Below are 27,186 nucleotides of genomic sequence, written 5' to 3' on the forward strand. Positions count from 1 at the left end.
TCCACTGTCGTACTGCTGCACCAATTTGGATGTTTTCTCACAATTTATTGCATGACATTTCCCTCTTCTACCTAATTCATCACAAACATGATTAAGACATGTAAATGTCATTTCCTGGTAAATGAATGACTCGTCGAGCAACTTGGATTTGGACCTTAGAACATAGAACAGTACAGCACAGTCGAGGCCCTTCGGCCCACGATGTTGTGCCGACCATTTATCCTAATCTAAGATCAACCTAACCGACACCCCTTCAATTTACTGCTGTTCATGAGCCTGTCCAAGAGTCCCTTATTCCTGACACTCCTTGCATTGAAACAGACAGACTTTAACCCATCCCACTGAGTGCAACTTTGCCCTATCAACTGTCTATCCTTCTCACAGACTCGCTGCATACTATTTCTGCCTGTTCAACAGCTACCCTATCCTCTGACCCGTAACTCTGGTTCCCATCCCCCTGCCAAACTAGTTTAAACCCTCCCGAAGAGCTCAAGCAAACCTTCCGCCCAGGATATTGGTGCCCCTCCAGTTTAGGTGCAACCCATCCTTCATGTACAGGTCCCACCTTCCCCAGAATGTATCCCAATGATCGACATATCTGAAGCCTTCCCTCCTGCACCAGCCCTGTAGCCACATGTTCAGCTGCACTCGCTCTCTGTTCCTTGCCTCACTAGCACGTTACGAAGTCTTACAACACCAGGTTAAAGTCCAACAGGTTTGTTTCGATGTCACTAGCTTTCGGAGCGCTGCTCCTTCCTCAGGTGAATGAAGAGGTCTGTTCCAGAAACACATATATAGACAAATTCAAAGATGCCAAACAATGCTTGGAATGTGAGCATTAGCAGGTGATTAAATCTTTACAGATCCAGAGGTGGGGTAACCCCAGGTTAAAGAGATGTGAATTGTACCAAGCCAGGACAGTTGGTAGGATTTCGCAGGCCAGATGGTGGGGGATGAATGTAATGCGACATGAATCCCAGGTCCCGGTTGAGGCCGCACTCATGTGTGCGGAACTTGGCTATAAGTTTCTGCTCGGCGATTCTACGTTGTCGCGGGTCCTGAAGGCCGCCTTGGAGAACGCTTACCCGGAGATCAGAGGCTGAATGCCCTTGACTGCTGAAGTGTTCCCCGACTGGAAGGGAACATTCCTGCCTGGTGATTGTTGCGCGATGTCCGTTCATTCGTTGTCGCAGCGTCTGCATGGTCTCGCCAATGTACCATGCTTCGGGACATCCTTTCCTGCAGCGTATGAGGTAGACAACGTTGGCCGAGTCGCACGAGTATGTACCGCGTACCTGGTGGGTGGTGTTCTCACGTGTAATAGTGGTATCCATGTCGATGATCTGGCACGTCTTGCAGAGATTGCCATGACAGGGTTGTGTGGTGTCGAGGTCACTGTTCTGAAGGCTGGGTAGTTTGCTGCAAACAATGGTTCGTTTGAGGTTGCGCGGTTGTTTGAAGGCAAGTAGTGGGGGTGTGGGGATGACCTTGGCAAGATGTTCATCGTCATCAATGACGTGTTGAAGGCTGTGAAGAAGATGACGTAGTTTCTCCGCTCCGGGGAAGTACTGGACGACGAAGGGTATTCTGTCGGATGTGTCCCATGTTTGTCTTCTGAGGAGGTCGGTCCGGTTTTTCACTGTGGCGCGTTGGAACTGTCGATCGATGAGTCGAGTGCCATATCCCGTTCGTACGAGGGCATCTTTCAACGTCTGTAGATGTCTGTTACGCTCCTCCTCGTCTGAGCAGATCCTGTGTATACGGAGCGCTTGTCCATAGGGGATGGCTTCTTTAATGTGTTTAGGGTGGAAGCTGGAGAAGTGGAGCATCATGAGGTTATCCGTGGGTTTGCGGTAAAGGGAAGTGCTGAGGTGACCGTCCTTGATGGAGACAAGTGTGTCCAAGAATGCAACTGATTTTGGAGAGCACTAGCACGTGGCACTGGTAGCAATCCTGAGATCACTACTCTGCTTGTCCGGCTCTTTAGCCTCCCACCTAACTCCCTCAAATCACTTTTAAGATCCTCATCTTTTTTCTTAGCTATGTCGTTGGTGCCAATGTGCACCATGACTTCTGGTTGCTCCCCCTCCCCGTTAAGAATCCTGTAGACTCGATCCAAGACATCCGTGACCCTGGCATCCGGGAGGCAACATACCTTTCGGGAGTCTCATTCGCGACCACAAAATCTCCGATCTGCTCCCCTAACCACTGAGTCTCCTATCACTATCACTTTTCTATTCTTCTACCTTCCCTTCTGAGCCACAGAGCCTAGCTCAGTGCCAGAGACCTGGCCACTATGGCCTTTCCCGGTAGGTCGTCCCCCCCCCCCCCCCCAACAGCATCCAAAATGGTATACTTGTTTTGAAGGGGAATGGCCACAGGGGATCCCTGCACTGTTTCCTTCCCCTGACTGTAACCCAGCTACTCTTGCCCTGAACCTTGGGTGTGGCTACCTCCCTGTAACTCCTCTCTATCACCCCCTCTGCCTCCCGGATGATCGGAAGTTCATCCAGCTCCAGCTCCAGTTCCCTAACGCGGTTTCTGAGGAGCTGGAGTTGGGTGCACTTCCTGCAGGTGTAGTCAGTGGGGACACTAGTGGTGTCCATCACCATCCACATCCTACAGGAGGAGCATGCAACTGCCCCAGTTTCCATCCCCTCTGATCTGAATTCCCAAAGAGATTTAAAAGGAAAACAAATTGAAGATTAAACACCCGTAAGGCCCTTAACAAAAATACAGTAGCGCGGTAGCACAGTGGTTAGCACAGTTGCTTCACAGGTCCAGGGTCCCAGGTTCGATTCTCGGCTTGGGTCACAGTCTGTGCGGAGTCTGCACGTTCTCCCTGTGTGTGCGTGGGTTTCCTCCGGGTGCTCCCGTTTCCTCCCACAGTCCAAAGATGTGCAGGGTTAGGTGGATTGGCCATGCTAAATTGCCCTTAGGTTAGGTGGGGTTACTGGGTTACGAGATAGGGTGAAGGTGTGGGCTTAAGTGGCGTGCTCTTTCCAAGAGCCAGTGCAGACTCGATGGGCCGAATGGCCTCCTTCGGCACTGTAAATTCTATGATTCTGCTGCTAATCTCTCAAGTGAACCCTCTAAAATTGGTGATAAATTGATCTCTAATTTCATTGTTCAAAGTCATGGATGCATGCCGAGTAATTACAAACTTAAGTTTGGTTTTATGTTGGTTTATTAGCTACGAAAATAAAACACACAAGCCTGTAATTTTTCCTTTTATTTGCTTAATACTGAAAGACAAACAGAGCCAACAAGAGATTTGAATTCAGAAAAGCAAAGGTGAGAAAGGTTGAATGAGATAAAAAAAGGACGGCGGGATTTTACAACCATTCCCCCTCCGACCCCCCGCGCGGAGGGGTTCCCCAGAGCCGGACAGGCGAGCCAAGCAAAATGCTGTAGACATTGGTGGGACCAGAGATCCTGCTTGCGACCAATGGGGAGCCGTCTCTCCACCGCCGCCACCACCAGAAAACACGCCACCTGTGGGGGGGGGGTGGGGCAGGGAAGAGGCGGTATGTCCCACCCAGAATGGAACATGGCCAAATCCCCGAGCATAAGCTACATGGGGAGATAGCATGTGCCAAGAGACCGCAGGTGCCCTGAGCTGCGATTCCAAGGATGTTGTCAAGGGAGCCATCAACACCGAGCATGGCAAGTGGGAAACTGTAGCTGACCATCAATGCAAATGTTGACACAAGCTATGGTCAGGAATTCACCATGACAACATGTGGAGCGGGATTCTCCGGTCTTGTCCGTGGCGGAACCCGTTACGAGCGAGAATGGAAAATGTGGCGTTCTGGCCAAAACTCCATTCACTTTCAATGGCACCGGAAAATCCCAGCTGCAAACCAGGAATGGAAGATTTGGGCCATTGTTTCACAAGCTCCAAAGCAGGGACTAGTCCTGCAAATATCATGTCAGCAGTGATCATCCCGCATCACCAGCAAGGAGCATATCACACTTTACCTTTACAGAATCGGCTAGTTAAGCCATCCAGAGAAGTGCAGCCCATGACCTCATAATAATAATAATCATTTATTGTCACAAGTAGGCTTCAATGAAGTTACTGTGAAAAGCCCCTAGTGGCCACATTCCGGCGCCTGTTCAGGGAGGCCGGTACGGGAACTCATCTGACCTCACCAAAGTTCTGAGGCAGCATTCCCATCATTTCTTACACGTGGAACGGTGGATTCGAACCTCCGGGCAGAAATAACACTTAGTTCACAGATTATGCGCTTCCCGTCTCCACCTGCAATCCAGCTTTTGAGGCCTAGGAATCCCGGTCTCCAAAAGTTATAAATAAAAATGGGGTTTCATTGAAGGCATGCAGTCCCATTAATGATTTTAGTGACCCACCTGCCTCCTGAAAGCGGAATGGCCACTAGTCAGTTAAAAGTGGATGTTGGGTGGGTTCTGTGGTGATATACATCACTGTAAGTACACAAAGGGTTAATGTACATACACTGCACCTAGCTAGACACTAGAGGGAACACCAGAGGCATGACACACAGACATTCAACCAATAGGTCAGTAAGATAGGACACGACCAATGGGCAGTCATGATACACATAGAGGTGACACTACCACAGGAGGGCATTACACCAACCCATATAAAAGGACACATCACACATGCTGAGGCTCTTTCCAGTGGAGACACTCAGTGAGTACAGACACAGGATTGATTGAACATTACACCCACCACGTGGATTGTAGCAGACTGGTTAGTCAGTCTGAGTAGCTATAGCAGGATTAACAGTAGCGTCGAATCCAAGTAGGAGAATTGTGAATAGTTTAATAAACGTGTTAAAGCTATTTCCAAGTCTCAACCTTCCTTTGTCAGAGTGCACATCAAGGAAGCAGCTTATGCTACGTCAAGAGCATAACAAAACAGGTTCTAATAGCATTTGAGAATTTTTTTTAATTTTGACCTATCCATGTGCTCCCAACCCAACATCCTGAGGGACTAAATGCCCCCATTTAATTTTGCTCTTTTGGCTTATAATGATTGCACCAAAAAGAGAGATTACAACAACGTGGAAAGATTGAACAGCTTTTTGTCTTTACAAAAAAGATTAGGGTGGTTAAAATTCTGAATGGGTTGGGCAGAGTAGATGTGGACTAGATACCTCCAATTGCGGGAGCATCCAAACTGGTGTCCATCCGTACAAGAAATTTACTAATATACCCAATAGGAACATAAGCAGATTTATGTTTTACTCAGAGTGATTGGAATGCGGGGCTCATTGCCCGAGGAAGTGATTTCAAACAGTTTAGATGCTTTCAAAAGGAAACTAGATGAGTATTTGAAAGAGTAGGGAATAAAATATACACTGAGTTGCTGATGTTATGAGCCAGAGTTTAGAGAACCCCAAAGTGTATCATGGAGTTCACCTGACCCACAACTTTTAATAGATTGTGGTATGGGGAGCACACGGCCCACTCTACAGGTGTGGTACAGCAGAAATGGAAAAATATTTTTTAAAGCAAAACAATGTTTATTCTATGAACTCAAGTTAACCTTTTTAAAACAAACAAACAAAGAACAAAGAACAAAGAAATGTACAGCACAGGAACAGGCCCTTCGGCCCTCCAAGCCCGTGCCGACCATACTGCCCGACTAAACTACAATCTTCTACACTTCCTGGGTCCGTATCCTTCCATTCCCATCCTATTCATATATTTGTCAAGATGCCCCTTAAATGTCCCTATCGTCCCTGCCTCCACTACCTCCTCCGGTAGTGAGTTCCAGGCACCCACTACCCTCTGCGTAAAAAACTTGCCTCGTACATCTACTCTAAACTTTGCCCCTCTCACCTTAAACCTATGCCCCCTAGTAATTGACCCCTCTACCCTGGGGAAAAGCCTCTGACTATCCACTCTGTCTATGCCCCTCATAATTTTGTATACCTCTATCAGGTCGCCCCTCAACCTCCTTCGTTCCAGTGAGAACAAACCGAGTTTATTCAATCGCTCCTCATAGCTTATGCCCTCCATACCAGGCAACATTCTGGTAAATCTCTTCTGCACCCTCTCTAAAGCCTCCTCATCCTTCTGGTAGTGTGGCGACCAGAATTGAACACTATACTCCAAGTGTGGCCTAACTAAGGTTCTATACAGCTGCAACATGACTTGCCAATTCTTATACTCAATGCCCCGGCCAATGAAGGCAAGCATGCCGTATGCCTTCTTGACTACCTTCTCCACCTGTGTAGCCCCTTTCAGTGATCTGTGGACCTGTACTCCTAGATCTCTTTGACTTTCAATACTCTTGAGGGTTCTACCATTCACTGTATATTCCCTACCTGCATTAGCCCTTCCAAAATGCATTACCTCACATTTGTCCAGGTTAAACTCCATCTGCCATCTCTCCGCCCAAGTCTCCAGACAATCTAAATCCTGCTGTATCCTCAGACAGTCCTCATTGCTATCCGCAATTCCACCAACCTTTGTGTCGTCTGCAAACTTACTAATCAGACCAGTTACATTTTCCTCCAAATCATTTATATATACTACAAAGAGCAAAGGTCCCAGCACTGATCCCTGTGGAACACCACTGGTCACAGCCCTCCAATTAGAAAAGCATCCCTCCATTGCTACCCTCTGCCTTCTATGGCCTAGCCAGTTCTGTATCCACCTTGCCAGTTCACCCCTGATCCCGTGTGACTTCACCTTTTGTACTAGTCTACCATGAGGGACCTTGTCAAAGGCCTTACTGAAGTCCATATAGACAACATCTACTGCCCTACCTGCATCAATCATCTTAGTGACCTCCTCGAAAAACTCTATCAAGTTAGTGAGACACGACCTCCCCTTCACAAAACCGTGCTGCCTCTCACTAATACGTCCATTTGCTTCCAAATGGGAGTAGATCCTGTCTCGAAGAATTCTCTCCAGTAATTTCCCTACCACTGAAGTAAGGCTCACCGGCCTGTAGTTCCCGGGATTATCCCTGCCACCCTTCTTAAACAGAGGAACAACATTGGCTATTCTCCAGTCCTCCGGGACATCCCCTGAAGACAGCGAGGATCCAAAGATTTCTGTCAAGGCCTCAGCAATTTCCTCTCCAGCCTCCTTCAGTATTCTGGGATAGATCCCATCCGGCCCTGGGGACTTATCTACCTTAATATTTTTTAAGACACCCAACAGTGAAAACAGTGAACATCTTAGCAATCATTAATTCAAATACAACCCCCAAAGAATACAACACTAAGTAATCCTTAATAACTTCCCAAACAACGTCCAGAAGACAAAAGAAACACCTTTTAACAGAAGCACATCAGGTTTACATTCACTACTGAAAACATTTATAATTCTGAATTCACCAAATGATCAAGAGATAGTCTTTTCATGGCAGAGAGAACAGCAGTACACCTGCTTTATCTGGCTTCAGCTCCAACACTGAAAAAACAAAACCAGAAAAACACAGACACGCCCAAGCTTTTCTCAAAGTGAAACTAAAAAGCAGAGCCCGAGCTCAGCTCCACCCATACTCTGACATCACTGCAGTATCATGAGCAGACAGACATTTCTTAAAGTGACATTCTCATGACACTGAGATGAGGCGGACAGTACAGCAGGACACTCATTTGAATTAGAAATACCAGCAGAGACTTAGGGCGGGATTCACCAAGTGCCTGAGAATCGTATTTATGCTGAAATCGTGGGCAGCGCCGTTTTTGGATGCTCTACCACCTCCAAAACGGCGTAATCGCTGAGTACGCCGGATACCGTTGGGACGGCCTCAGGACGTCACCTAAGGCCCCCCCCTGATGCTCCGCTCCCGATGGCCCGACTTCCCAATGGTGTTGGTCGCGTGTGCTCACAGCTTTCTGCGAGCTGGACTGTGTCCTGCGCCGCCACAGTCGAGGGGGGAAGCCTTTCCGCTGGAGTAGGGGGCTTCTACGGGGGCTGGGGGGACTGGTGGGGGTTGTACGGGGGTGAAGAGGGGGTCACTATCTGGCAGGCCAGGTCCCCGCGCGGCCAGCGCAATATTGTACAGCCCAGCCACCGCAGGTCGCCACCGTGCAAGCGCGGCCACGGACCCGGCAATTCTCCGTCCGTATCTGCAGGTAAAGGCCTGACGTGGCGTGCCTGCTAGTCCCCCACTAGGCAGAGCATCATTGTAAAGCTGGACACTTCCTCTGGACATGGCCTCAAAATCATAGAATCCAGCCCTAAGTGCATCAAGTGGGTCTAATTCTGTGATCTATAATCTGTGTAATTCTATGTAATAATTCAGTTCACAGTTAGAACAAGGTTGCTCTTACACAGCATATCAGGTTTGAAGAATTTAACATGTAGTTGGCAATAGTGTTCCTTTTCAGTTTATCTGGACAAGTAACTTGCTGAAATTATGCTGTTCCTGCTTAAGTGGATACCTTAACAGAAAAAAACATGTGATCAGATAAAGCTTTAGATTTTTTTTTCTTGTGCAGTTTTCTCATTCCAGTCTCGGGGTATATCTTCAAACACACCCGTAGACTTTTCTGTTTCATCAGAGTTCACCCTCACATTATTTTTTTAACTTTGGACTAATGGCATTCCACACAAACCAACGCTCCTGTGCTGCACCAATGCATCTCCTTACAGAATACGGTCTAAATGTTGGACCACGCCATTCTACTCTTTTGATAGACATTTCCTCCAGACATGGCCTCAAAATCAGTTGGTGGGAGATATAGGAGGGATGTCCGAGGTAGGTTCTTTACTCAGAGAGTGGTTAGGGTGTGGAATGGACTACCTGCTGTGATAGTGGAGTCGGACACTTTAGGAACTTTCAAGCAGTTATTGGATAGGCACATGGAGCACACCAGAATGACAGGGAGTGGGATAGCTTGATCTTGGTTTCTGACAAGGCTCGGCACAACATCGAGGGCTGAGGGCCTGTTCTGTGCTGTACTGTTCTATGTTCTATGTTTTATGATTTGCCAGTCTGACCAAATTCCAAAGGGAAACTTGGACAAACTGTCACTGCTATTTGCAATTTGTATTTTATCACGTGGAAGTATGTATTCTGAGGTCAGGAGCAAGAATTGCTAAAACACTTTTGGGGATTTTACATGTTAAGTTAAAACGTTTATTAACAAAAAGGAAAGAATTGAGAGAGCTGGAGTTCAGAAGAATGAGGGAGGATCTCATAGAAACCTATAAAATTCTAACAGAACTGGACAGGGTAGATGCCAGACGGATGTTCCCAATGGTGGATGTGTCCGGAACCACGGGTCAGTCTGAGGATTCAGGAGACTCATTTAGGACTGAGATTAGGAGAAATTTCTTCACCCACAGAGTGGAATAATAATAATCTTTATGAGTGTCACAAGTCGTCTTACATTAACACTGCAATGAAATTACTGTGAAAATCCCCTAGTCGCCACACTCTGGCACCTGTTCGGGTACACTGAGGGAAAATTCAGAATGTCCAATTCACGTCTTTCAGGACTTGTGGGAGGAAACCGGAGCCCCCGAATGGAAACCCATGCAGTCTGTTGTTGAAAACTCACCAATATTCTTAGAAGTCCCCCTATACCAAAATGGGCCGACATTCTAAATGGTGAACAGGGATTCTCACTCCCTGACTCCTATGCAGACTTAGGTGGGTGCTATTCAGGTCAAACTATATTTTCAAGTTATCCCCCGGTATAACCCATATCTTCATAGAAGAATTTTACCTACTTACCACTTAGTAGAATCGATGTCCTGGGTCCTGCGTTGCTAAGTAAGTAAAGTCAGCTTAGGAATAACCACTGTTTCAGGTTAAAACTTTAAAGTTATTTTATTATTAGATTTTTTCTTTTAAAAGCTGCAATCACTGTCTTTACAGAAAGGTAAAAAGATCTTGCTTCTGGACCCTCCTGGTTGGTTGAAGGGACCTTCAGGCCACCTTGACAATCACTCTTCTTTAAATTCTTTTCGTCTTCCTCAGATGTATTCACTGTTCTGCTCGGTTGCTATGCTCTATCTTTCCCATGTACCGAGCTGTGAGGCTGACACACTCTGCTGGCTGACTCTGAGCTGACTCTGCTTCCTCTTTAAATTCTGGTCTTCCTTAGATGTATTAGCTGTTTTAGCTCGGCTGCTTTGCTCTGTCCCATGACCGAGCTGACTGCAAGCTGACTCTGCTTGCTTCTCTTGTTCCTTCTCTGCTTCTCTGCCCCTTTCTCAGGGTTTATATATTTTTCTAACAGTTATTAAGTTTTTATGATTTTATTGTAAAGTAACTTTTATTTCACGTGGATTATAGAAGGTACCTTTAATCTAAATTTTTCTAACACAACGACGTGTTCATTTTGACATGACCTCAGCTCATAGATCTCTGATTACATTGTTTCCTTTGTGATGTTCAAAATGCTTTGATTTCAACAGGGGTGTGAATTTTGGTTCCTGTCATTTCTATAGTTTTATTATCGAATTGTGTCCCCAGCTCATAATTTTGACTTTGATTTGGGTCTAATTTGTGTTCTTGTAGACAGGTTGTCTCCAGTTTTCTTTAATTTATCTGATGTCAGCAAAATGTCACACCTAGAATTGTCACCTAATTCAACTGAACCTTTATCCATTCTTTTCCATCTGTTTACTAAGACAGTTAATCTCAATGAAGGTGTGAAACATTGCTTTTAGCTGTATGCTAAAATCCACTTGGTTATGACTTCAAAGACCTGCCTGTTTTATTTGCTAAGACTGTTTGACCAAGGCTATCTGCATTTTACAATCCTCTCCTGGCAGCTGCTGTTAACCCTTCATGGGATTTTTCCCTCCATTCTCTCATGTTTCTTAAATCAGGTATTACCAGACCTCCATGTTTCAAATGACATATCTTTCCATATTTTCAATTACAAGTCACAGGGAGAATGTGCAGTCTCTGCACAGATAGTGACCCAAGCCAGGAATCGAACCTGGAACCCTGGAGCTGTGAAGCAACAGTTCATAACCACTGTGCTACCGTGCCACCCATAATTGTTACCACGGAGTTAGTTGAGGCCAAAGCATTGTATGTTTTCAAGAAGCAGTTAGATATAGCACTTGGGGCAAAGGGGAACAAAGGATAAGGGGGAAGTAGGGTCAGGCTATTGAGTTGGATGATCAGCCATAATCACAATGAATGGCAGAGCAGGTTCGAAGGACCGAATGGCCTTCTTCTGACCTATTTTCTATGTTGCTCTGTTCCTAAAACCTAAACACACATGATTGGGTAGACACAATTAAAAGCAATTCTACAAAATTTTCCCAAAACATTTCTGTTGGGTCAAACTCAGAGTTACACACCCCTTTTCAGGCAACAGTCCCTATAGATTTTTAATCTACAAAAACCCCAGTATGATTGCCACAATATATATCCACTGTTGCTACAGGGGAGGTGTTTCATAGGCTTCCCTTTCTCACTCAATAATGGAAATACAAGGTTTGTATCAAAATCTTGCAGACAACACACATTTATCTGTGCGAGTGGCTCGGGTTCACTCTGCTTTTTTCACAGCCTTCTCTAAGCACAGGACATTCCTTAGCATATCATGGTGACTGCTCCTCATACAGCTTCCAATCTCTCTTTGAGTTTGTTTTTTCTCTTTCATGTTTATCTCTATTATTCTGACATTTCTTTGGAATTAGCCTTCCCAGAATATAAAAATCTTTCATGTTGTTTTTATGGCTATTACTTTGGGGTAAAAATAAACTTGGCACTTTGCTTTACTCATTTATCGGGCGGGATTCTCCGCGAACCGGCAGGGAGGGCCACTCCGGTGCCGAAGAGTGGCGTGAACCACTCCAGCGTCGGGCCGCCCCGAAGGTGTGGAATCCTCCGCACCTTCAGGGGCTAGGCAGGCGCTGGAGTGTTTGGCGCCGCGCCAGCCAGCGTGGAAGGGCTTGGCGCCACGCCAACCGGCGCCAAAGGGCCTCCGCCGGCCAGCACATGCGCGGGAGCGCCAGCGTGTGCTGGCGTCATCCCAGCGCATGCACAGGAGGGTTATTCTCCGCACTGGCCATGGCAGAGGGAAAGAGTGCCCCCACGGCACAGGCCCGCCCGCGGATCAGTGGGCCCCGATTGCGGGCCAGTCCACCGTTGGGGCACCCCCCGGGGCCAGATCCCCCCATGCGCCCCCCGAGGACTCTGCCCATGGAGCCAGGTCCCGTCGGTAACGACCTGTTGTGATTTACGCCGACGGGACCTGCCGAAAATGGGCGGCCACTCCGCTCATCGCGGGCCGGAGAATCACCGGGGGGGGCCGCTGCCAGCAGCCACCGACCGGCGCACCGCGATTCCCGCCCCCGCCAAAACCCCAGCGCCGGAGAATTCGGCAGCCGGCGGGGGCGGGATACACGCCGTCCCCCAGCGATTCTCCGACCCCGTGGGAGGTCGGAGAATCCCGCCTGATCATCTTTGCCAGTTGTAGATTTTCCTTTTCGCATCTCCACTATACTTTGCTGGATTTCACACCGACACACTTCTGATGTTTTAACATGGCAGTCTAACTGTGTTCAGTTTAGTCCAGTTCACCCCCGAGTACGCCGCTTTTCGGGGCGCGGAGAATCGGGGGACCGGCGCTGGTCCCGATTTTGTGCGCCGACATGGATTCTCCGCCCCGGCGCCGGCCGCGATTTCGTTGTCGGGGTGCGGAGAATCCAGCCCTCAGTCTTTCAAAACTTGTCCGCTGTTCATTAAAATTCATTCCTGTATTTTGTAGGCCACAAACGGGTCGTGTTGGTAAAAAGGAAACTTGGTTTATTGCGAACCAATTATATTTACAAAATACGACAGGTCCCAACCGGGTCTGCTCTGTCGGTTCCGTACTGGCCGACTTTCTATAGGACTCGATCATGAATGTGCTCAGGCTTCTCGCCCCCTTAGCGAGGGAGCTTGTATCCTGCAGGCCCACGGGGAAGCTGACTGCTCCAATCTCATGCGGGTTATAACACTCTACTCCTGCTCCGAGTTCTTATGTTCTAATGTGTAGGAAATACTCTCCTTTGAAGTAGTGTCTATAGTCTTCGCTATATTTTGCACAGATCAATGAGTTTTTTACACATGCAGGGCGGGATTTTCCGGCCGTCCCCAGTAGCAGGATCTTCCAGTTCTGCCAACAGGAACCCCCCCCCCTCCTTGCGGGTTCCCCAGCGGCAGAGGGTGGGAACAATGGGAAACCCCTTTGACAAGAGGGGTGCTGAAAATCCCGGCCCGCCTTTTCCAACCCTCGGCTTGGAGCTCCTTTAATCTTTCCTCCCGGTTCATCCTTCGGTTTCCATCTTACATCCTCCCACTTTGGTGATGTCAACAAATTTGAGACATTTATTTTTGACTTCAGTGTCTAGATGACGATTGTGGGTTAGAAACCACAGCAGCCTCTGAAATTGCCCCTACTGCATTTAATTCATCAGCTGTTTCCCAGTTCAACATAATACCTCGCATTAATACTGGAGGTTCTCTTTAACCAACCCCTAATCAGTGCAGTGTTCCACAAAAGATTCATTGGGCACTTAACTTGTCATTTTATACATACATAGATACAAAGAAGATAGGAGCAGGAGGAGGCCTTTTGGCCCTTCGAGCCTGCTCCGCCATTCATCACGATCATGGCTGATCATCCAACTCAATAGCCTAATCCTGCTTTCTCCCCATAGCCTTTGATCCCATTCTCCCCAAGTGCTATCTCCAGCTGCCTCTTGAATATATTCAAAGTTTTAGCATCAACTACTTCCTGTGGTAATGAATTCCACCGGCTCACCACTCTTTGTGTGGAGAAGTGTCTCCTTATCTCTGTCCGAAATGGTTTATCCTGAATCCTCAGGCTGTGACCCCTGGTTCTGGACACACCCACCATTGGGAACATCTTCCCTGCATCTACCCTGTCTAGTCCTGTTAGAATTGTATAAGTCTCTATGAGATCCCCCCCGCATTCTTCTGAACTCCAGCAAGAACAATCCCAACCTAGTCAATCTCTCCTCATATGACAGTCCCGCCATCCCTGGAATCAGTCTGGTAAACCTTCGCTGCATTCCCTCGAGAACAAGAACATCCTTCCTCAGAGAAGGAGACCAAAACTGCACACAATACTCCAAGTCTGGCCTCACCAAGGCCCTGTACAATTGCAGCAACACATCCCTGCTTCTATACTCAAAACCTCGTGCAATGAAGGCCAACATACCATTAGCCTTCTTTACCGCCTGCTGCACCTGCATTCTTACCTTCAGCGAATGGTGCACAAGGACACCCAGGTCTCGCTGCACACTCCCCTCTCCCAATTTACAACCATTCGGGTAGTAATCTGCCTTCCTGTTTTTGCTTCCAAAATGAATAACCTCGCTTATCCAAATTATACTGCATTTGCCATTGGTATGCCCACTCGCCCAACCTGTCCAGATCTTGCTGTAGGATCCCTGCATCCTCGTCACAATTCACCCTCCCACCTAATTTGGTATCATCTGAAAACTTCGAGATGTTACATTTTGTTCCCTCATCCAAATCATTAATATATATTGTGAATAGCTGGGGTCCCAGATCCGATCCCTGTGGTACCCCACTGGTTACTGCCTGCCAATTTGAAAATGACCCATTAATCCCTATTCTTTGTTTCCTCTCTGCCAACTAGTTTTCTATCCACCCCAATACATTTCCCCCAATCCCATGCGCTTTAATTTTGCACAATAATCTCTTATGCGGGACTTTGTCAAACGCCTTCTGAAAGTCCAAATATATCACATCGACTGGCTCCCCCTTGTCAACTATACTGGTTATCTCTTCAAAGAATTCAAAATGATTTGTCAAGCATGATTTTCCCTTCATAATTCCATGCTGACTCTGACTGATCCTGCCACTATTTTCTAAATGTTCTGCTATAAAGTCCTTGATAATGGATTCAAGCATTTTCCCCACTCCCGATGTTAGGCTTACTGGTCTATAATTCCCTGCTTTCTCTCTACCTCCCTTTTTGAATATCGGAGTGACGTGAGCTACCCTCCAATCTGCAGGGACAGTTCCAGAGTCTATAGAATCCTGGAAGATGACCACCACTGCATCCACTATTTCCAGAGCCACCTCCTTAAGCACTCTGGGATGCAGATTCTCAGGCCCTGGGGATTTATCCGCCTTCAATCCCATCAGTTTTCCCAGCACCATTTCTCTACTAATGTTGATCTCCCTCAGTTCTTCCCTCTCACTAAACCTTTCATTCTCCAACATTTCTGGGATTTGATTTGTGTCCTCATTTGTGAAGACAGACCAAAGTATGTATTCAATTGCTCAGCCATTTCTTTGTCCCTTATTATGCATTCCCCTGTTTCTGTCTGCAGTGGGCCTACATTTATCTTTAACAATCTCTTTCTCTTCGCATATCTGTAGAAACTCTTAGTGTCAGTCTTTATGTTCCCTGCAAGCTTCTTTCGTACTATACTTCCCCCTTCTTAATCAATCCCTTCGTCCTTCTTTGCTGAATTCTAAACTGCTCCCAATCCTCAGACCTATTATTGTTCTTGGCCAATCTGTATGTTTCTTCCTTGGATCGGATACTATTTCTAATTTCCTTTGTAAGCCATGGATTGGCCCTCTTACCCCCTTTGCTTTTGTGCCAGACAGGAATGAACAGTTGCTGTAGTTCCTCCATGCATTCCTTGAATGTTTGCCATTGTTTATCCACTGTCATCCCTTTAAGTAACTCTCCCCAATCTATCAAGGCCAACTCACGCCTCATATCCTCATAGTTCCCTTTATTAAGATTCAGCACCCTAGTCTCTGAATCAACTACTTCACTCTCCACCTTGATAAAAAATTCTATCATGTTATGGTCGCTCATCCCCAAGGGGTCTCGTGCAGCCAGATTGGCAATGATTCCCTTCTCATTACACAGTACCTAGTCTAAGATGGCCTGCTCTCTAATTGGTTCCTCCACATATTGGTCAAGAAAACCATCCCATATATGCTCCAGGAATTCTACCTCTATGGCATTGTGGCTAATTTGATTTGCCCAATCTATGTGAAGATTAAAATCACCCATGATCACCGATATTCCTTTATTACATGTATCTGTAATTTTTTGTTTCATTCCATTCCAAACCTTACCTCTGCAGTTTGGGGGTCTATATATGACACCGACTAATGTTTTTGTCCCTTGATATTTCTCACCTCTAGCCATACAGATTCCACATTGTCAGAGCTAATATCCCTTCTCACTATTGTGTTCATTTCCTCTTTAACCAGCAGTGCCACGCCACCACCTTTTCTTTTATGCCTGTCCTTCCTAAATACTGAGAACCCTGGGACATTCAGTTCCCATCCCTGTTCACCCTGCAGCCATGTCTCCGTAATCCCAATTATATCATACCCATTTATATCTATCTGCGCAATTAGTTCATCCACTTTATTGCAAATGCTCCGTACATTAAGGCACAGAGCCTTTAAGTTTGTCCTTTTTCACAATGCTTGTCTTGCTCCCAATGTTTTTCTCTACTGCCCTGTTTGAATTTTCTCCTTGGTTTCTCCGCCTATCACTTTTCTTATTCACATTTCTACCTTTTGCTTTTGTCTTTGCTCCCTCTTTCTCTGACTCCTTGCGTAGGTTCCCATCCCCCGGCATATTAGTTTAAACATTATAGTTCAACATTATACCTCGCAGTAATACTGGTGGTTCTCTTTAACCAACTTCTAATCAGTTCAGTGTTCCACCAAAGGTTCATTGGGTACTTAACTTAGACATAGAACATAAAACATTACAGCGCAGTACAGGCCTTCGGCCCTTGATGTTGCGCTGACCTGTGAAACTACTCTAAAGCCCATCTACACTATTCCCTTATTGTCCATATGTCTATCCAATGACCATTTGAATGCCCTTAGTGTTGGCGAGTCCACTACTGTTGCAGGCAGGGCATTCCACGCCCTTACTACTCTCTGAGTAATGAACCTACCTCTGACATCTGTCCTATATCTATCTCCCCTCAATTTAAAGCTATGTCCCCTCGTGCTAGACATCACCATCTGAGGAAAAAGGCTCTCACTGCCCATCCTATCCAATCCTCTGATCATCTTGTATGCCTCAATTAAGTCACCTCTTAACCTTCTCTCTAACGAAAACAGCCTCAAGTCCCTCAGCCTTTCCTCATAAGATCTTCCCTCCATACCAGACAGCATTCTGGTAAATCTCCTCTGCACCCTTTCCAATGCTTCCACATCCTTCCTATAATGCGGCGACCAGAATTGCACTTGTCATGTTATACATGACGATACACGTACAGATAAAGCAAAACAATGCTAATTATAACAGAAGAGCACCTTCTTGGGGTACAGTGTGCTCAAGTGTATTTGTTAGACATGTAAACAGAAAAATATATTCAATTCAGTGTTCCTGTTCCAATCTTTGGGGTATACGTGTAACCCTCCTGGGTCCCCAATTCTAAGGAATGTCATATTGCTTTAGCAAACAATTCTATCTTCAAAATTTGTGGCTGCCTTTGCAGTTTTAGTTTTTGTGTTTTTTTTTCCACATCAGTGCAATCTGTAAGAGACTGCAGTGATGAACAGATCGGACCCACTGAAATTGACCCTCGCCCAATTCATTATTGTTTACTCTAGATTGCTCCAACAGATACCACAGATGTCATTTAGAATCAAACACATTTTCCTCTCTTTATAACCAGACGCAGTGTGCTTTTGGGAGGGGTTCAAGATCCTATTACCTGTTACTGCACATTAATCTTTTCCACTGACAACGAGTCTGAAGTTGTGTTCCAAATTGTCCAAGTTCTGCCAATTCGCTCAATTCCAAATTGTTTGGATTGACAACTGCCTTCCCATCTGTCAGCTTTTTAATTGGTATTTAACCTGACGATGAATGATCGTGAAGGCAATGTGTAAGTTAGTTCCAGGGACGTGTAACAGTCGCCGTGTGGGTGACCGCCCTATCCTCGGCCACACCGGTCACCTCCAGTTTAAGTGCTGCTCGACCTTGTTGGGCGTGGTCCCGGCAAATCGACTGGCGAGAAACCTGTGAGGCCTTGTTAAGTGGACCAATTAACGTTGAATTGCGTTACCGGTTTCACTGGGCCGCGCACCGGGAAACTCCCGGCAATTCCCGCTTGCTGCAACACTTGGAAATCTTTCCTAACATGTGTGGCCCGACAGAATCTGAGTAAATTTCTTTCAGAGTCACACAATGGTTACAGCACAGAAGGAGGCCATTCAGCCAGAGGTATCTGTACTGCCTCTGTGCGGATTCACCTCTACACCGAGGTCTGTGAGATCCCGGACAGGTCCCCACTCGGTGCCTGGAATTACCCTGTGGTGTAAACGTTCAGGGCAACCGTTGCCTTTTGATGGCCACCGGGAGCGGGTGGCCTCCCCCATTCCCCCGCAGTGCCAGGTGTGCCGTGATCTGCCGCACTATCTCCCTGCTCAGCCGGAGTCTATGACAGCATGCCCAGCCCGGTAGGTCCTCGACTGGCAAGCGGTGCCCTAACACCCGAGGCCTCATGCGCCGCCTCCTTGGCACCTCCTCCACCTTCTGTGCTTGTTGGGTGGCCAGCTGTCCATCCTGGGCGGCTGCCCCCTGTCCCTCTGCTGCAGCTTCCTCCTCCTCGAGCAGTGCCAGCTCGTACAGCCACAGGGCATTCCCCAGGGGTTCAGCAACTAGGAGGAAGGCCACCATTGCTGATTGAATTCAAATATTCATTGTCGGCAGGGGGTGAAAGCCGACATGTCAGCATGGTGCATACCCCCTTGCCCAAGCAGGGCCACTGGGCTCCATGGTAGCCCCGCTTGGCAATGCGAGCTCTGCCCCTGCATGACCCTGCTGCCAGGAATACCGTCGGCTGGAGCGGCCCTTGTCAGCGGTATGCTCCGCTGCCCTGGTCCGGTGCCCCCATAACGGGCTACAGTAGGTGTGGGCCCTCTGATGCCCCACCGGCGGGTGGCGAGGGGTAGGGGCTCTACGGCGGAGGGTGGGGTGTGGGGAAGGGTGGGTGGGGGCACCCATTAGGCCGATGCCACTCTGCAGAACCAGGGGCCAAGGTGGGTGGTCAGTGGGGTGCGCAGCAAGATGGCAGGCTGCGAAAATGGCGGTCCTTGCCTGGGCACTGGCCCAGTCCTGTGGGGGGTCACCCTGACCACTCGGCCCGTTCCCCCGTCACCCTTCCCCCACCCCGGCCCGGCAGCCCACGGTCGCGCCTCTCTGTGTCAGACCTCCCCTCTCTCTCTCTCATCAGCCACAATGCCAGTTCCATGATTTTTAAAAGCACAAGTGAACCTCGCCGACGGGAACTCGGCCCATTGGAGGCGGAGAATCGCGGAGACCCCGGAGAATACCGGGTCAGGCCCGCTAATGACAGGCAAACGGTGTTTACTGCACATGCGATCCGATACGCATTGATGCCGCTGTCGCGGTGACGGAGAAATGCGATGTGGTGTCAAATCTGCGGCTGCCACAATTCCGGCAGCGGAACCAATTCTCCGCCCAATCACGTTTCCTGATTTGCCGTCGGACGCCGGAGAATTCAGCCCATTGTTCTCTTTATTTAAAACTTTAAACGCTGCCTGCACAACAACACAACAACAGCAGAAACAACGGCAACAGAAAAGGCAGCAACACCTTTACTTTAAGAGCTGGAGACTGTAACATCGAGAGGTCTCCAAACCTTTTCAAGTCCACCAATAAAACAAAAAGTCCTCCTGTCACGAGATTACAAGTAACTAACTGCGATAATCCAGGAGACACAAGCAGGAAGCTAATGTAGTTTAGTTACAATAGAAAGGTAAAGCTGCGTCCTCTGTGTGCAGCAATCGAGTACCAAACCGGGAATACCAGCACTGAATGTCCAGGTTAGGGCCGACATTTAATGGGTTCACTTAACTAATCCCAGCTGGATGGGCCTCCACCTGCTCCCAGGGAAATTCATACTCCGCAGGAAGATCTATTAGTGATCCCTCATCGGCGGGGGGGGGGGGGGGGGGGGGGGGGGGGGGGCGGTAATCACGCTAGGCATGTGGACCCTTCGAAAGTCCATCTCTTAGAGAGTATCCTGCAAGGACCTTGGTCTTCAACTTCAGCTATCGAACTCACTGAACTACATTTCTTCACCAGGTCGAGATGACCTAATGGAGGTCTCAAAAGGTATGAAGGGGTTTGATAGTGTAGACTTCGAGAAAATAATTAGGAGGCAGAATTGCAAAATAGTGACGAATGAATCCAATAAGGAATTCAAGAACAACAATTGATAAGCATGTGGGAGTGCTACCACAAGCAGTCGTTGATATGAATACCATTCAGATGAAGCTGGATCGGCACATGAGGGAGAAAGAAACTGGATATTTTTCCAATAAAGTGGGATGGGAGGAGGTTTATGGGAAGGAGAAAGACTGACACAGACCAGCAGAGCCCATTGGCCTGGTCCTGTGCTGTACATTCTGTGCAATTTTAAGAAAACGATTCCCTTGTCGATAAGGAACATTTTGAAATAAACATCCTGCTTTTTGTCACTTCGGCAGGCAGCAAATATCTTTGAAATGTCACAATTATACGGGAGATGGGTCGCAATTTTCTCGGATCAATGAATCTGATATTTTCACTTTGAATAAAACCCTGCTGAAGTTTGGCCAAGCTACTGAAACGGTGATTGAAAAAGAAAAAAAAAACTTTTATCTAACAAGTTTTTGTGAACCTCAAATGCCCTAAAGTGTTTCACGTGTAGGAATTACGTTGAGCAACACTGACTATTTCTTTGGGCGCGAATCTCCGGTTTCAAAACCAAGTGCTCCTGCCTCACGCCAATGGAAGAAACAGAGTGGTTCCCGTTGGTGCTCGGAGCGCTGCAAGAGGCGAGATTCGCAGCGTGCAAATGGATTGCCACTCTGCCCACGAACATCTCACTGGATTCCCGATTCCCCAAGGAGTCAGGGATCACCTTGTCAGCCTGACAAACTGGAGCATCTTTTAAACTCTCCACTTACCACAGACTCTAATTCCAGCCAAGAAGGTGGCTGTGCAAAGACCAACTCCGCGATTTCCAGATGCAGATGTTGACCGTACGCTGGACACCTCCGAGGAGAGGAAGGGCACCCTCCTACCCAGAGGGGGGGGCAAAGATACCTGCCAGCAGTCATGCACCAAGCCTGGGATGAGGTGGCGGATGCTCTGAGTGATGGCAGCCCCGCCAGAAGTGGTTGGAAATGGGCGCGAAGGCAGATGTTGTAGCCTTCGCCTCATTGATCGCACGAAGGTGGATCCTGTTAGGGTGGAGAGGTTGCTCTCCACCCTGTGCCTGGCATGGCGGGGGGACCTGCTGGAATTCTTGACGCTTGAAAAGGTCAAATTTGAACTGAGGGGAAGGATGGAGGGGTTCTACAATTCACGGGCGTTATACATTATGCATTTTCGAGAGTTGGATTACATCGAACATTAGGGGGCGGCTGGGAGGGTTGGGGGGAGGGGGACTGTATGTGTTAATGGTGTCTATGGGTGATTCCTGGGGCGAAATTCTCCTACCCGCCCCGCCACATTTCTGCCCCGACCGGCCGGCGGGAGTCTCCGTAACACCGGCCGGTCAATGGGGTTTCCCATTGTGGGGCAGCCCCACGCCGTCAGGAAACCCCCGGGTGCCGGCAAAACCGAGACTCCCGCCGGCGGAGAATGATGCCCCAGATTCCTGTTTGTTATTTGCTCATGTTAACATGCGGGCTAATGTTTGGGGGTTAGGTGGGAGGATGGGATCGTTGTTATTGATATGGGGATTGACATTACATTCGTTACTGATTATTGTTTATGGTTGGGTGTAAATTTGGGGGAAAATGTGAAAAAAGAGAATTAAAATGTATATTTTTTTAAAACGGCACAATGGGCTGGAGGGGCTGAATGGCCTACTCCTGCTGCTATCCCCCACGCTTCAGGTAAAGCCCATAAGGTCCCTGGAAACACCATTCCATCAGCAGACCAGGTGGCTAACGAGAGCTTCTTTATTTATCAACCATCCTCCCCACCCCCGCCCACCCACAACCCCTTCCGACGTGGGACCATAGCTGTGGCCGCAGCTCATCCTATGAAAGGGGTCCAATTCCCCACTACAGTGATGGCTCGGTGGTTGTCGGTGTTCCCTGTCGACCTCAATAGCTGTGCATAATGGCACAAACCACCAAACATTTTTAAATACTGAGCAACAGCCAGTCAGAATCAATCAGTAACTAACCCTGAAAGTAGTGGATAGTTTATTTTAAATGGTAAGGGCTGGATGGTGGCGGGGTAGGGGGGAAGTGGGAGTTAGCAAGTGTCGGGTGGGGGCTTCCTGCTGCTGAATACATTCTCAGCTGCTCATATTTGAGAGAGGGCGGCCGGTAGCACGGTGGTTATCACTGTTGCTTCGCAGCTCCAGGGTCCCAGGTTCGATTCCCGGCTTGGGTCATGGTCTGTGCGGAGTCTGCACGTTCTCCCCGTGCCTGCGTGGGTTTCCTCCGGGTGCTCCGGTTTCCTCCCACAGTCCCAAGATGTGCAGCGTAGGTGGATTGGCCATGCTAAATTGCCCTTAGTGTCCAAAAAGGTTGGGTGGGGTTACTGTGTTTCGGGGATAGGGTGATGGTGTGGGCTTGGGTAAGGTGCTCTTTCCAAGGGCCGGTGCAGACTCAATGGGCCGAATGGCCTCCTTCTGCAGTGAAAATTCTACGATGAAGCATTGACAAGTTCAAGCAGTGCTGCAATCAAATAAGAATCGTCTGCTGTTTGATGTCACAATCTGCAGACTCCCTGCACCCATATTAACACTGAGATATCCCACCCCTAGTGGGAAAGCTGTTCTTGAGGGAAGGAAATCTGCCTTCCTTACCAGGTCTGGCCTACATGTGACTCCAGATCCACAGCAATATGGTTGACTCTTAAATGCCCTCTGGGATTGACAATAAATACTGGCCCAGCCAACGACGGCCACATCCCATGAACGAATCAAAAAAATGTTTGGAAGGAGCACATGGAAGACAAGCATTCACACTCCGCATGCTCCGTGTGGGCTATTACAAAGACCCAACCGATGTCCGCACGCTGCCAGCACTACTTTGCAACCAAACCAGCCTTCCAAACAACAGGTGCCGCGAAGTCCAGTTTTGCAGCTATTATGACCTAATTTCTGAACTTGACCAAGTTACCAAATCTGTGTAGATTTAACAGGGCTTCAAATTATCAACACCTTTATCATTGTTACAAATTTGGGGCAGGCTCTATACATTTTCACTGTTTCAGCAACACTGGACATGCATTAGCATCCATTAGCAAGGCTCCATTAGCATCCTTACCACTCGCTGTTTAAATAAGCGATATTGCGACCCAGGCATGACAGCAATTAGCCCTTATTGCGTGTACTGAACACCTTGCACGTTTCCCTGGCTGTATTTTGGGTAATCAATCAGCAGCCGTTTTTTCCTGCAGTATAAATTGCTGTGATCGTTTGAAATTTGGCATTCTTGTGCTTGTCCAGATGAGTAAGAATCATTTAAGCTGTGCCAGCATGCCTCGCTTTTCAGCAGTAAAATAAATTAATCCCAAATCCCTCCACTCAAACAGCCAACAGCCTCCGGATGTGATGGATGCCAACGTCTATTATGTTGTCCCAAAAACTGTTTTATGCTCCAAATGAATTGGAATATTAGCATTATGAAATACCATCCTTCAAAGATTGCTCGTTGGTCCATTGCAGTCGTAATGGAGTTTATTCTTCATTTGGGCACAGTATCTGTGAAGTGACATTTTCTATCAGAAGTTGTATCTGTAAAACCACATTGCTTCGAAAAGGAAATGTGCTCCCCGTTTCTCATTTTAAAAATAATGATGAATTGTTGCTGAGGTAGCGGCTTCACCTGTCAGGATCATTAAAGTTAAAATCAACCAACCTCTCGAGTGCAGCTGTTGGATTTTGACCTAAAAGGAGACAATTACAAATGACCATCTTAACTTCAATTCAAACCTGACTGCCTGATTTGGGCACAGGCCTGTCAGGTCTCCTCAGGTTATGTAAAAGGGCAAGTAACAGATGTAGAAAATTTGAATGATTAACAACCGCCCCCCCCCCCCCCCGAACACCATGAGCCGTATGAATAATAATCTGTATTGTCACAAGTGGGCTTACATTAACACTGCAATGAAGTTACTGTGCAAATCCCCTAGTCGCCACATTCCGGCACCTGTTCGGGTACGCTGAGGGAGAATTCAGAATGGCCAAATTACCTAACAGCACGTCTTTCGGGACTCTTGGCAGGAAACCGGAGCACCCGAAGGAAACCCACGCAGACACAGGGAGAACGTGCAGACCCCGCACAGACAGTGACCCAAGCCGGGAATCGAACCCGGGACACTGGCGCTGTGAAGCAACGGTCTTTTTTTTTTTTTAAATATAAATTTAGAGTACCCAATTATTCCTTTTCCAATTAAGGGGCAATTTAGCGTGGCCAATCCACCTACCCTGCACATCTTTGGGTTGTGGAGGGCGAAACCCACGCGAACACGGGGAGAATGTGCAAACTCCACACGGACAGTGACCCAGAGCCGGGATCGAACCTGGGACCTCGGCGTCGTGAGACAGCAGTGCCAACCACTGCGCCACCGTGCTGCCCCTTAATGCAACAGCCCTAACCACTTGTGCTACAATCTGATGTTTTGTTTCGGGGCGCCCGTGGCATTAAAATGGTCATTTGAATTTGGGTGGAAACAAAAACATTTTTAATGATTAAAAATATTTTATTTGCAGTATTCTGAGATGAGACCAGAGAAGAGCTCTGCTTTGGAGTATTCATTTCAGTAATTGAACTGTTGCCCCGTAAGGTAGTTAGCTTTACAGGGGAACTACAATGTCCCCTATAAAATCAGCCATCGAGAATTAGATGAACACGTTAAGAATAAAAACAATTGATTTCCAGTGGCGTTCGCCAACGGAGCAGCCGCAGCAAAGAGGCTCCCGCATGTCCACAAAATTGTGGCCTTTTTCAGGGGTTCTCCCGGCGGGTTCTTAAAAAGAATGAAAGCCCCGCGAAATCTGCCCTGCCTCCCTCGCCCTGCCCAGGCGCCAAAGCTCCGTTCCACGGAGCTGAAGAGAAAAAGAAGAGGAGAGTCTGGTCCTGGTCAGCGGAGCAGCTGCACGTGGAGGAGGAGTGGCGATCGCAACAAGAAACTGCCCGAAAGTCAGAGCACGGAGAGGATAAGACAAAAACAAAATAATAATTTTTTTTATTCAACTTTATTTTCCCCCCTCTCCTGAAAATTTGAAAAGATTTTTTTTTTAAAACTCTCTTCTTTAAAAAAAAATTCTTTTTATTTAAAAAAAAATCGTTTTGAAAAGGAGAAACAAACATTGGGGGGTTTTTCTTTGGGGGGAGAAAAATAATCTCTTTTTCGCACCAAAACCCAGGGGAAAAAAGAGAAAGGCACATAACAGGAATATGCCTGCAAATAATAAATCGGGGGGGACGGCGAGAAGCAAGAAGGAGCAGCAGCGAAGGCGAAGGAAAAAAGCAGGAGCTGCAGCCGTGTGGGCAGACGACCCCACGGGGCGAGGCGGAGGTTCAGGCGAACCAGGAAGCGGAAAAGCTGGCGAGCCGAGCAGTGGAGCGGGAAGAGGACGCGGCGACCATGTGGTAGTCACCACTGTTGCATTATATTGTATATATGGGTATTACGGTAAGGCCCCTGTACTACAGGTACGGGGGTAGATCCCTGCCTGCTGGCTCCGTCCAGTAGGCGGAGTATAAATGTGTGTGCTCTCCGAACAGCAGCCATTTCGTAAGCTGCTGTAGGAGGCCACACATCCCTGTGTAACAAAGCCTCAATTACATTCTACTTTCGTCTCGTCGTAATTGATAGCGCATCAATTTATTACAGAGATGGACCTCCGCATCAAGTCGGATCGCCTGCAGCTGCATCCTCAAGCAGACAACGCCAAAAAGGACTTCCAACATTGGCTAGCTTGCTTTGAAGCATACATCGGATGTGCGCCAGACCCAATCTCAGAAGCTCCAGATTCTGTACACGCGGCTGAGCTCCAACTTTTTTCCCCTCATCCAGGACGTGCCTACCTATGCAGAGGCCATGGCGCTACTGAAGGAGAATTACGCTCAGCAGAGCAACAAGATATATGCCAGGCACCTCCTGTCCACCCAGCACCAACTTCCCGGTGAGTCTGTGCCCTGCTCGCCCTGGTGAGAGACTGTGACTGCTAGGCCGTTGCGGCCACTGAACATTCGAACCTGCTAATGAGAGACGCATTCGTTACGGGTATAGGGTCTGACTACATCCGCCAGCGCCTCTTAGAAGGGGCCACGCTTGGCCTCGCAGCGACCAAGAAACTAGCACTCTCGCTCGCGGTCGCCTCACGCAACGTATAGGCTTATGACCCCGACCGCATGGCCCACCCCCCCCCCCGTGCATCGTGGATCCCGCCAGCGGCCACCCCATCATGGACCCCATTAGCGACCGCCCCCAGCCAACCCCACGCCTGCGCCGCAAGGCAGCCAACCAACCCCGGGGGACCCAAGTGCTACTTCTGCGGACAGACAAAATACCCCCGGCAGCGCTGCCCGGCGCGGAGCGCGCTCTGCAAGGCCTGTGGCAAGAAGGGACATTTCGCTGCAGTGTGCCAGGCCCGCTCAAACGCCGCTATTGTCCCAGCACCCCCTGCGTGCGACCAGTGGGAGCCGCCATCTTCCTCTCCTCGGACCATGTGCAGCCCGTGGGCGCCGCCATCTTGCTTGCCTCAGAACCAATGGGCACCGCCATCTTACCTGCCCCAGGACACGTGCAGCCAGAGGGCGCCGCCATCTTGCCTGTCCCAGGACACGTGCGGCCCGCGGGCGCTGCCATCTTACCCGCCTCAGGATCCCTGCCCGTCGGGTACCTCATCGGGCCGCTCATCGCCTGCAACCGCTGCGTCCAGCTGCGTCTCGCCTCAGTCACGATCGACCAGTCTCGACCGCACAACCTCGCGACCGCTTCGACAATGGTGAAGGTTGATGGGCACAAGATATCCTGCCTTCTGGACTCTGGGAGCACTGAGAGCTTCATCCACCCTGATACAGTAAGGCGCTGCTCCCTCACGGTACACCCTGCTAACCAAATAATTTCCCTGGCCTCCGGATCCCACTCCGTGGCAATGCAGGGGTACTGCATTGCCACCCTCACCATCCAGGGCATAGAGTTCAGCGGCTTCCAGCTCTACGTCCTCCCCAACCTCTGC

The sequence above is a fragment of the Scyliorhinus torazame genome, chromosome 10, assembly GCF_047496885.1.
Source record: "Scyliorhinus torazame isolate Kashiwa2021f chromosome 10, sScyTor2.1, whole genome shotgun sequence".
In the NCBI taxonomy this organism is placed as follows: Eukaryota; Metazoa; Chordata; class Chondrichthyes; order Carcharhiniformes; family Scyliorhinidae; genus Scyliorhinus; species Scyliorhinus torazame.